The following is a 12,163-nucleotide window of genomic DNA, read 5'->3' on the forward strand; positions in this document are numbered from 1 at the left end:
TCTGCTTTTCTCCCTGCCTGCTAGTACACAATGGAGTTCATCTATTCTACTGCGTTGTATTTGATCCTACACTATAAGTACTGTAGGTGCCTGTTTATGACATTAACGTTCCTGATTAGTGCAGCAAAATAATCTGTTAAAGCACTCTATAGATATTTTAACCTATACTTATGCCTCCAGCTTATATCTTAAAAGAGTGCCCCGATTGTACCATCAAACAACATGTCCTCTCTCATCAGCCAAAACTCAAGTAGGTTAAAGACGAAAGTTGTATTAAAATTAGTTTGGTGCCACATAAAGAGCTAAAACGACATGGCAATTTAAATAATGGAGTCTCTGTTGTTCTTGTAATAAGCGAAAAAAGCACATGCCTGAGTTTTCACAGAAAAATTTGAAATACAACAAAGATAAGGCAAGAAAATAAAACGACAGAGGAACGTTTTAGAAAGTGGTTGCATTGTGTTCTAATTAGAGAGCAAGCAACATTAAGACAAGAAATTCCAGATAGATTGGATCCCCAGTTTTCAAGGACAGAAATTTCCACTGAGTAAAACACCACACCACTAACTGCTTAACTACACACACACACACACTCACGTGCTGAGCCCTTTTGGCTATTTGTGGTAGTTTGCGCTCAAGGCTGTCTAATTTGTTTTCTATGGAAGGTATCCACACGAAATGTGCGTCCTTTTTTTCCAACATCCTGGAGATTCTAAAAGTACCCAGGGTTTGTGGATTCCCTCGGACAGGACTGAGAAAATGCGCAAAATATAGCTAACGTTTGAGATTTTTGGAGAAAATAGGAATCAAGTGCCGGATAAAAGTGTCTGGCTTTTCCCTAAAATGCCATCAATGAAAGGTTTGCTCTGCTAAATTCACCATTCCCAACTTTCAGGAACATGAAAAGTTGAAAGAACCCTAATTTTTTTAACACAGTTTTTAGCTTTGTTGCCACAATGTAGCCCATTTTTCAACTTTTGTGCTCTCAACTTACTTCCAGTTTGTGGTTGAAACCAGTGGGAAACAGATGGATGATCCAGGAACTCTATACTGAAGATTGACAAAATGCCAAATTCAGCAAGGGGATTGTATGTGTTGATCCGTCAAGGTTTTCCCAAAGAAACCAAGGCCCAGATTTAGGAGGGCCTGGTGCCTCCTTACATCACAGTAGCATCATTTTTTATGCTATTGTGGCCCAACGAGGCCAAAATCGCTGTGCCAGATTTACCAAGTGGCACAATGCATGCATTGCGCCACTTTGTAACTCCGCGCACCACATTATGACTGTGCCAGGCGTAATGTATGCAAGGGGGGGCGTGCCCCTATTAGGGGGTGCAAAAAATGGTGCAAAGTAATCTAAAAGATTTCTTTGCGCCATTTTTTGCTTCATTTTGAACGCTTGCTCAGGGCAGGTGTTAAAAGGGGCCACACCATTATTTATAATGGGCCAAAACGTACTGTTCAGAGTTAGCTCCAAAAGTTTGATGCTAACCCTGAAGAGAACATCAATAGCGTCAAAACTTTTGGCGCTATTGCCTCCTACACTGTGCCATGTTGCACCGTATTTTAAATACAGTGTACACAAGGTGGTGGTAGGTGGGTGTTAAGTAGCGCAAGAAAAGTAGCGCTGCACTGGGTGCACCGCCGCTTTTCTTAAATCTGCCCCAAACTGTTGAAACAAAGATATATTGAAGATGAGTAGGAAAAAAAGGCCCATATATGACAACATTTTCATCTGTAACTTTTTGTCACAGTGGCGTATATACAAAAGCAATATACCATTATGCCTGCTAGATATTTTTGGTTGTGGAGATATATAGGGTTTGTAGGTTCTCCATGAACCCAAGGTACCCAGAGCCGACAACTGAACTGCACCATATAATGTTTTTAATTTGTGTACCACGTATAGACCAATTCATATGGTGTAATATATAGAGTAAAAAACTGGGTATCAAGGACATCTATATATTTCTGAAATGAGCACAAGATATGGAAAGCAGTGGTTATTCATGCATCTCTGAATTTGTGGGTACCCATGCTAGCATATGATTTAGAGGGTATTTTTCAAAATGTCTTCTTTCTTACATTTGGAAGGCACAAATGCAGTGAAATTGAATTGGTAATAGCAAATGTCTACTATTATATGCTCTCACATGTCTCCCGATAAAAAATAGTACCTCACTTGTGTGGGTAGGCTTAATGCCCTGAACAAGAAACAGATCCAAAACGCAGCATGGATGCATCACATTTTTGCACTCAAAACCAACCCTTTTTTGCAAGGTGGGTAGGAGTGGATTTTGGGCCCAAGCTCAGCTGACACCTACGGAAACTAAGCAAACCTATACATTTTTTAAAACTAGACAACTAGGGGAATCGAGGGTGGGGTGACGTGCATGGCTCTTGCCAGGTATTTCCTGCCCAGAATCCCATGCAAACCACAAACTTTGACAAAAACATAATTTCCTAACATTTCTGTGATAGAAAGTTCTGGAATCTGTGAGGAGCCACAAACTTCCTTCTACCCAGTATTCCCCCAAGTCCTTGATAAAAATTATACCTCATTTGTTTGGGTAGGTCTAATGTCCATGACAGGAAATGCCCCAAAACACAACATGGATACATCACATTTTTCCACTGAAAACTGGTCCTTTTCTTCCTATGTGGGTGGATGTTGATTTTGGGCCGTAGTTCAGGTGGAATCCAGGTAAACCTAGCAAACCAGCACACAACAGGAATGGATCAGACCAAGGTCAAATGGGAGCCAGAAGGGATTCTCTTTGACCTTGGTTTGATTTATTTCTGTTGTGGCCACTAGGCCCAACCACACAAGTGGCACAGCATTTTCATCGGCACAAGAGGGGCAACGCTGCATGATAGGAATTTTGTGGATTCCTGTTGATTCGGGAATTTTCCATCACAGAAATGTGAGAAAAATGTGTGATTTCAGGCAATGTTTAAGGTTTGCAGAGCTTTGTGGCTAAGAATACCTCATGGGATTCACGTAAGGCACACCTTCTTGGAATCCCCTGGTTGTCTAGTTTTAAAAAATGTGGTTGCTAGGTTTCCATGGGTGGCAGCCGAGCACGGTCCCAAATCCCGCTGCTACACTTATTACTGATCTCTTCAGGTCGCACTTTAGGGATTTTTGTGTCAAGGTTTCTTGACCCACCCACACAAGTGAGGCACCATTTTTATCAGGAGACTTGAAGGAATGCTGTGCAGTAGCAAATGTGTGGCTCCCTGCAGATTCCAGAAGTTTTCCTTACAGATATGTGAGGCAAATGTGTTTTAGTCAAAGTTAGAGGTTTTCTGGATATTGTTGGTACAAAAATGGTATGCATGTGAAGCATACCACCCAGTACTCCCCTAGATGTCTAGTTTTCAGAACTGTCTGGGTCTGGTACATTTTTCTAGGCGGCAAATGGAACAATATTGGGAATCAGCCACACTCTCTTGGTCCATATGTAAAAACAACACTCAAAAGAATCAAATGCCCTTTAGCATGCATTACAATAGGAAGCTTTGGTCTGCAGGGGAACAGAAAGCCTGTTGAAGTTTTTGGGGTGAGGGTGGGACCTGATGTTAGGATGGAAAAGACCTACTCCAATATTTTATTAAAAAAGACACCAGGGGCAAATTGGAAACTTACCTCCTGTCTGACCCTCGGGGAGGGAGACTACATTGTCACTTTTGGGGTGGGGTGTGGCCAATGCCAGACAGCAACATTGGCACTACTTTCCTTTGTCCCAAAGACAAAATCCCTGGTGTCAGGTGGATTGTCTACCCCTGGGGAGAGTTTGGGGCAAAGTTCCTAACTGGGACAAGCCTCCTATCAGCCCCAGGAGAAAGACACCATTGACCCCACTGGGGCAGGGACATGGGTTGGTACCATGGTAAGCTGCCCAATCCTTTTGTTTGTTTTGGCACCATTTTGAAATCCCTTGTGTTTAGTGGGGTTTCTGCGTCCCCAGAAGGCATTTGGCAGATTGATGGTGAATACCCTATCCACCCCCTTATGAGGGGAAAAACGTATATTTTACACCTGGGTGGGGGGGGGGTGCATGGGCCCATGCCTAGGGGAGATTCTCCCCCCAACAAATATTGCATGATTTCAGTCCCTAGTGTCTAATGGGCTTTCTGCCTCTGCAGGGGGCAGATCAGTGGTATTTACATTACCCCCATCTGCTCCCCACCAGGAAGGCAGAAATAGTGTTGCCCTATTTAGTTGCAGTTGGGACATTGCCATAGCCATTGTTTATATAACTTTCCCTGGTATCTAGTGGGCTTTCTGTCCCCCTTAGGGGCAGATTAGGGGTAGTTACCCTTATCTGCCCCCTAAGGGAGCAGAAACACTACTGCCTCATTTACTTGGGGTGGGTGCATGGCCATGCCCATGCTGGACAGCTCCCATCCCTATATTTTGAAAACATTATTCCGTAGGGTCAAGTGGCTTTTCTGTCCCTGGGAAGATAGGGGTAATTATCCCCATCTGCCCCAAAAGGGGCAGAAAGACTGTTTCCCCATTTACTTACGATGGGGCATGGCCATGCCCATGCTAGGCAGCCCTTCACTCATATTTGAAAAAATCCTTGGCATCTAGAGGGGCTTCTGCCCCCCCACCCCCATGGGGGCAGATTGGAAGTAATTATTCCCATATGTCCCCAGCAAGGGGCTGAAATACTGTTGCCTCATTTACTTGGGGTGGGGGCATAACCATATCCATGTTGGTCAGCCCTCACCCCTATATTAAAAAAAAAAAAAAAACTTTCCCTGGCGTTTGGGGGGCTTTCTGCAGATCCACAGTAATTACCCCTTCTGCACCTAAGGGGGTCAGAAAGATTGTTGCCCCATTTACTTAGGGTAGGGATGCGACTGTGCCCATGCTGGGCACCCCCCCACACACACACGCATTTTTATTTAAAAAAAGAAAAATAAATCCTGGTATCTTGTGGGTTTTCTGTCGCCCATTCAGTTTAGGAGTAACAGCCCCCACCTACCCCCAAGGGAACAGAATGACTGTAATCTTATCTATTTGGATTGTGGCCATGGCCATGCTCTGGCGGGCAGCCTCCACCCCAATATGTTCATAAAGAGGAAAAAGTCCCTGGTGTTTAGTGTACTTTCTGCACTCCCCACCAGGGTGGCATACGGAGGTAATTACTCCATCTGTCCTCAAGGAGATCCCTTTGACCAGATGACATAACAGTTCATTTTTATAAGGCTTACAAATTGGCATTGCTCAATACACTTCCACTTCTCTTCAATGACTTTGCAAAATGATTCTCCAAATTATTTGCAATGTCAATTCCAAAGTATAAAAGGGTCATCTAAATTGTGCCAACATTAGACCAATATTGCTGATAAATGCTAATGCAAAATCCTTATACAGACATCGGTTAATAGAGTGAACAAAATTATATTTAGTTGAAACAAGTTGATGTGAATCAAAAAGATTTTATCAAAAGTCGTTCTAACAGTAATATTATGAAGAGGGAAAAAGATGATGAGTGGAATACATACAAAAAGCCTCAGCCATTAAAACAGCTCAGAATGGCATTCCAGTCAATTGGTTTTTTGATGCCTGTGCCACCGAATTCAGAGAGTTATATGCAAATCAGCCTCAGACCTGCTCCAATAGCAACAGCCCGGTCTGATCAGGAACATAAGCAGCCCCAGATTAGTTTACTAATATAAGTTCCAAGACGGCCAAAAGGCAAACCTGAGATAGGTTCTGACGATAACCCACAATTCTCTCCTACGTGGGGGCAGGTAAGTGAATATTAAAATAAAATTCCGCTAGGATGGCCTCATCATGGGAAAAGGGGTTAAGCGATTTGAAAGTGAATAAAGACAAAATAGGCTGCCGCACCTTTTTAACCACGTTCAGGGCAGTTATTTTCTAAACAGGTTATCAGTGTTACAGCTCGCAGTAAAAGGGTGGAATCTTCGAAGACATACTGGATACTTAACTATATGGTGATCAAAGCACACATAGGTCCTTGATTTTGTCCATTGTACAGACCTACTCTGTGCTCCAGAAAAAGGACCATTGACAAAACATAGACAGTACCAGGAGACCTTCTCCCAGTCCGAAAACAGAGGAGTCAGCAGCGGGTCTAAATAGGTAGAAATTCCAGGTATGTGAAGGCAACAACCAATGCTAAAAGAGTTACAAATATGAAACACAAAGAAGGAAAGGGAAAAATAATAAAGGTCTGGGAAACGTTAACCGTGAGCAAACTGAATGGAGCACAGCAAGTTATAAAGCGAAGACGGTGTCTGGCAGCATCAACCTAAAATGACCTGGAGGTACCTGTCCTATTCCGTTGATTGAGAAAGCATTCCTGGTCGGTTCTTTGATGCAGGATGGACCGCCAGTCCCACCAGTCTCATCTTCGCCCTCATCCAACCCGGCCAAGGCTTTCTCTCTATGCTGTGATGTCTTTATATGTGGCAATCTGCAAGCGCGTCTTTCTGTTTGCTCACCCGGCTAGACTCAGGCACTATGACTAAGCGTGTCCTGACAGTAGCCCCCCTGGCAAAAATCCCCTTTTAACTGTATGAGCTGGTTTGGGTGGAAAAGCATAAAAATCTTTAACATATGAAGAGCGCTTACTAAAGAGGCCGGCTCTAGTGTTCTTTCTATAGCGTCATAACCCTTCAAAGGTACTAAATGCTGCAACAATTCCTGTCTGCATCTAGAATCTAATAACGTTTCCACCTCATATTGTGGATGTCCTTGTTCTTGAACCATGGGATAAGGTTGCGATTGTTAGAATCACGAACCTAGTTAACCTAAGCCAAATGAAAAACTGGGTGTGTTCTCCATTTGTTAGGTAATTTCAAATGAACTGCTTTTTTGCCTGCATTTCTTACACTTTGAAAGGGACCTACAAAACGTGGTGAAAACGTAGAATGTGTATCTTAAATGTAGCCACCGAATATTTTGTAAATCGAAGAATGACCAACAACTTTGCAAACAATATTCTGAAGACAGAAATATAGTTTTTCTTTAGAATTTATATTCGGATTCTGGGTGCATAGCCATGCTGCTCCTAAAACTAATGGAAACATGCAAGTGGCAATGACATTAAACATTTAGGCGGTCATTCTGACCGCGGCGGTCGGCGGTCGCCGCCCGCCGCCCGCCAAGCGGTTCCCGCCAAAAGACCGCGGCGGGCATTCCGGCTTTCCCGCTGGGCCGGCGGGCGACCGCCAGAAGACCGCCGGCCGGCCCAGCGGGAAAGCCCCTTCAACAATGAAGCCGGCTCGGAATGGAGCCGGCGGAGTTGCAGGGGTGCGACGGGTGCAGTGGCACCCGTCGCGATTTTCACTGTCTGCACAGCAGACAGTGAAAATCTTTGTGGAGCCCTGTTAGGGGGCCCCTGCACTGCCCATGCCAGTGGCATGGGCAGTGCAGGGGCCCCCAGGGGCCCCACGGCACCCGTTCCCGCCATCCTGGTTCTGGCGGTGGACACCGCCAGAAACAGGCTGGCGGGAAGGCGGTCGGAATCCCCATGGCGGTGCTGCAAGCAGCACCGCCATGGCGGATTCCCTGGGCCAGCAGGAAACCAGCAGGAAACCGCCGGCTCCCCTTTTCTGACCGCGGCTTTACCGCCGCGGTCAGAATCGCCCAGGAAGCACCGCCAGCCTGTTGGCGGTGCTTCCGCCGCCCTCCGCCATGGCGGTCATGGACAGCCAGGGTCAGAATGACCCCCTTAGTGATATAGGTCGATTTTTTAGGACCCTAGGGCCCTTAGAATGCATTCATTTTTCCAACACATATACCTAAATACACCGAGATTTCGACCACTCTGGCAGAAATCTCCCAAAGGAAAAAATGAAGGGAAAATTATTAAAGTTAATTATTCTTTTGAAAAGATTACATTTTTTAACGTAAAATAAAAATGTAATTTAATAAAACATTTTTTTACCTAGAACTAGTAAAGTAAAATGCAAGAGCACGTTATCTAATCAAACTGAATACATTAATTTAAATATATTCTTTTAATTTAAAAACAGTTAAACAAGAATCCTTTAAAAAATTCACTGTCGCTAACATTTTTATTTTTACTTAAAAGAATATACCATATTCTTTAGTAAATATTGGGTATTTAAATAAAATTGCCTTCCATTTTTAATAAATAATGTACATATCTTTAAACATTTTTTTTTTTAATTACTAAAATTATTATGTAATACATATTTGATTAATATATATGATTTTGTAACTTTAAAATACATATACATACACCTACGATAGATAGATAGATAGATAGATAGATAGATAGATAGATAGATAGATAGATAGATAGATAAAGTATACATATACATATTTAGACCTATATGGACATTTAATATAAATATATTTTCATTATTTTAACACAAGTCCCAATGGGGTTTATTTCCCTACCTCCAATGATTTCTATGGGACTGCAATAGAGTACCTGAGTGGCCAGGTCTGGTGCTTGGCTTACTCCAAGGCATCTGTACATTTACACCTTTTTAGACATCTTTAGCACTGTAGCAACTTTAGAAATGTAGTAGATATAGAAAATACAAGGGAAGAGGGTTCATAGGAATAGGCGCTCACAGTGAATCACCAAGTTATTCTGTAAGTCTATTAATCATGGGCATGGTGCTCCCGGCAGGAGGGTCCTCCCCACTCCTCCTTGGTTTCTCAAAGAAAAACACAGCATGCACAAATGGGCGCCAAGTCACTCGTGAAGAAAAAGTCCGTTTTGGGATATAGTATGGTCCTTTTCAAGCAATCAAATGTACTGAAGACTGGGAAGTATTATCATAAATCCAATTTATTCTTAAGGTGTGATTCTCATGTATTGGTGAACAGACAAACAGCCAACAAGTATTGCTTCTTATGAGAATGTAATCTCATTGACTTCCTCAGGGCTGTGAAAGATACAGTTATGACCAATATTACACACATAAGGGTGGTCATTACAACCCTGGCGGACGGTGTTAAAGGTGCGGTAATACCGCAAACAGTCCGGCGGAAAAAAAAAGGGAATTATGACCGTGGCGGAAACTGCCAACATAGACAGCCACTTTAACACTCCGCCCGCCACAGCGGTACAGACAAGCATCGCGGCGGTCACCGCCAACAGACAGGCGGGAGACAATGTACCGCCCACAGTATCACAACCCGCCAATCCGCCACCTTTTCCGGGGCCGATTCACCGTGGATAAAAACAAGGCGGAAACAGCTTTTGCAATGGGAAAACGCTCACCTCTACACATCCCACGAGGAAGGAGGACACCATGGAGCCGGAATTACAAATACTCCCTGCCCTTGTCTTCCTGCTCATCTACGAACACCAGCAACGGCAGCGGCGAAGACAACGGTGAGTACAGCACCTACGACATAGGGGAGGCAAAAGTCAGGGGGACACACACTCAACACGCCCACCCCCACCCTCACCCTCGCACATTACAACACACACACCAATGCATTTCCAAACATCAAAGTAACAACCCACAACCCCCCCGGAAGAATGTAAAGACAAAAGGAAATCAGTTCAAAAATTGTAATGTATCAAAATACAGTTACCAAATATATACAGATATATATACACATTCAAAATTATATACATTACGAGAAGTAGTGCAGGTATGCACATATCAATGTCGTGCACCACTGAGCCAAAAATGCATGGGCGAGGCCCACACTAGATACCTGTCCACAAACGGAGAGAACACTGCAGGGACATCAGATAGAAATACAACAGGCACCTCAGGGGGAAGGGAAGGGAGGGGGGGCACCTCAGCCGGATTACAGCACCATGCCAGATCCACGACGGGGCTCCATGCCCATTGATGTATCCTGGGGAGTGCAAAGCCACAGTCTTCACCATGGCGGTGATTTCCTTGTTCAGCGATGCTTTGCCATGGCGGTCTCTGACCTGTGCATTGGCGTGTGGCATGACGGTCCCTCATTGCCCAGCGTGGCTGTGGCAGCCGGGGCCCTCCTGGGCACTGACTCCGGCGGTGGTCCCCTGACCAGTGACGATACTCCTGCCCTCCTGGACACTGACTCCGGGGGTGGTCTCCTGACCAGTGACGATACTCCTGCCCTTCTGGGCACTGACTCCGGCGGTGGTCTCCTGACCAGTGACGATACTGCTGCCCTCCTGGGCACTGACTCCGGCGGTGGTCTCCTGACCAGTGACGACGGTGCTGGCGGTAGGGTCCCGGCCGCCAGGGAGGATGGCGCCCTTCTCCGCCGTGCTGCTCTTACCAGACTGTGCAGACTTCTTCTGGCACTTCACCACCTTTGGAGGAGTCACAGCTGACTCTGCAATCCCCCTGGGACCCTTGTGAGCATTTTTGTCGCAGGAGTCTTCACCCTGTCCCGTCGGCCATTTTCCAACTTGAGATGCTTTACAGGGGGTGGACTGGCAGTGCTTTGGCTCCGTGTCACACTGCCTGCCCTGGTGGCCGGTGCACTCCACACACCTGTAACACGCAACACTGGTACTGGAGTCTTTTTGGCTGAGGCGCTACTACGGGACTTATGAATTGGAGGGGTGGGGGCAAAGAGGTCAACGTTGCTGAGGGAGAGTTTCTGACGAACACTGGGATGGGTAGCTGCAGGGGGTCTGGGAGTGGAGGAATAGGAGGTGGTTGTAGGAGGTGTCACTTTAGGTGTTTTGGGTGCAGGTACTGGAGGCTGTCGTGAGGTGGATGGATGTTGGGTGTGTGGGTGCCCGCGTTTGTGTACTTTGGGAGGAGGCGTCACAGACACACTGGGAGAGAACACAGGGGACGTGTAAATGGTAGTGGGGGTGGTGAGTGCAGGTGAGCGGGGTGTGGTGCTGGATGTTCTGGTGCGAGTCCTAGTGCCTGTAGATGTAGTGCATTCAGGTGAGAGTGTAGACGACACTGGGAATGAGGAGGGAGACGACGAGGAGGGGGACACAGTGGAGGCAGTGGATGTTGCTGTGTCTGTATGTGGGTGATGCTTGCATGAGTGCCTGTGGGTTGTGTGGTGCCTATGTTTGCCTGAGCTACTTGTGTGTGTTGAGGTGTATGCATGCTTGTCTGATGGTGTGCTTGGGATAGGCTGGGGTACAGGGGATTGGGTCTGGGTGGAGGAAGTTGGAGGGGGGAGGCTAGACACAGGGACAATGGCTGCCATCAGTGCTGAGGCCAGAGATTGCAGGGTTTGATGATGGGCAGCCTGAACAGAATGAATGCCCTCCAGGAATGCATTAGTGTGTTGCAACTCCCTTTCTACACCCTGGATGACATTCACAATGGTAGACTGCCCAACAGTGAGTGACCTGAGGAGGTCAATGGCGTCCTCACTGAGGGCAGCAGGGGTGACAGGGGCAGGGGCTGAGCTGCCTGGGGCGAAGGTGATGCTCACCCTCCTGGGTGAGCGGGCACGGGGCGAACGCTGAGGGGCTGCTGGGAGGGCGGTGCTGGTAGGGGAGGTGGCGGCTGTACCTGTAGAAGTGGGGGGAACAGATGGTGCCGCCACCACAAGGGAGCTCCCACGGCAGAAGAGTCCGTGTCGCTGGTTGGTGATCCGGTGACCGACATGTAGCTCCCCTCGCCCTCCGTCCCACTGGTGCATTCTGAGTCCGTGGTGTGGCCCTCCATGGCCATGTGGGATGCAGCTCCCTCGTGCTCCGGTGCCACTGTACCTCCGCCTGATGATGCTGATGCACAAAAGAACAGGGAGAGCACAAAAAGGGGGGGGACGACAGAAGAAAGACAGGATGAGTGCATGGCTTACCGCTACCTTTGGCGGACAATACAGACACAGAAGCCCCCTGCACTACGCCGTGCTCTTAGCCTCTACAGATGCAATTCCTGGGATATGGCCTACAAGGCTATGGTGGACATCTGCACACATGGATGCCACAGGGGCATGTATACCTGTACTTGGCCCTCTACTGATGTGGGGTGGAGTGCACATGGCCTGCATTACGGAGGGGCCTAGCCTACGTAAGTCGCCCTGGACTAGGGAAACCCACAGCCCTCCTCCCACACACAGACCCCTCAACTGCACACAAAGTCCCCAGAATGAGGGTGTACTCACCCCCTTGTGTCTGCTGTGATGCCCTCAAGTGCCCATCCAACTCCGGGTAGGCCACCGCCAGGATCCGGAACATCAGGGGGGTCATGGGGCGGCGGGCAC

The sequence above is a fragment of the Pleurodeles waltl genome, chromosome 4_1 (genome assembly GCF_031143425.1).
Source record: "Pleurodeles waltl isolate 20211129_DDA chromosome 4_1, aPleWal1.hap1.20221129, whole genome shotgun sequence".
Lineage (NCBI taxonomy): Eukaryota > Metazoa > Chordata > Amphibia > Caudata > Salamandridae > Pleurodeles > Pleurodeles waltl.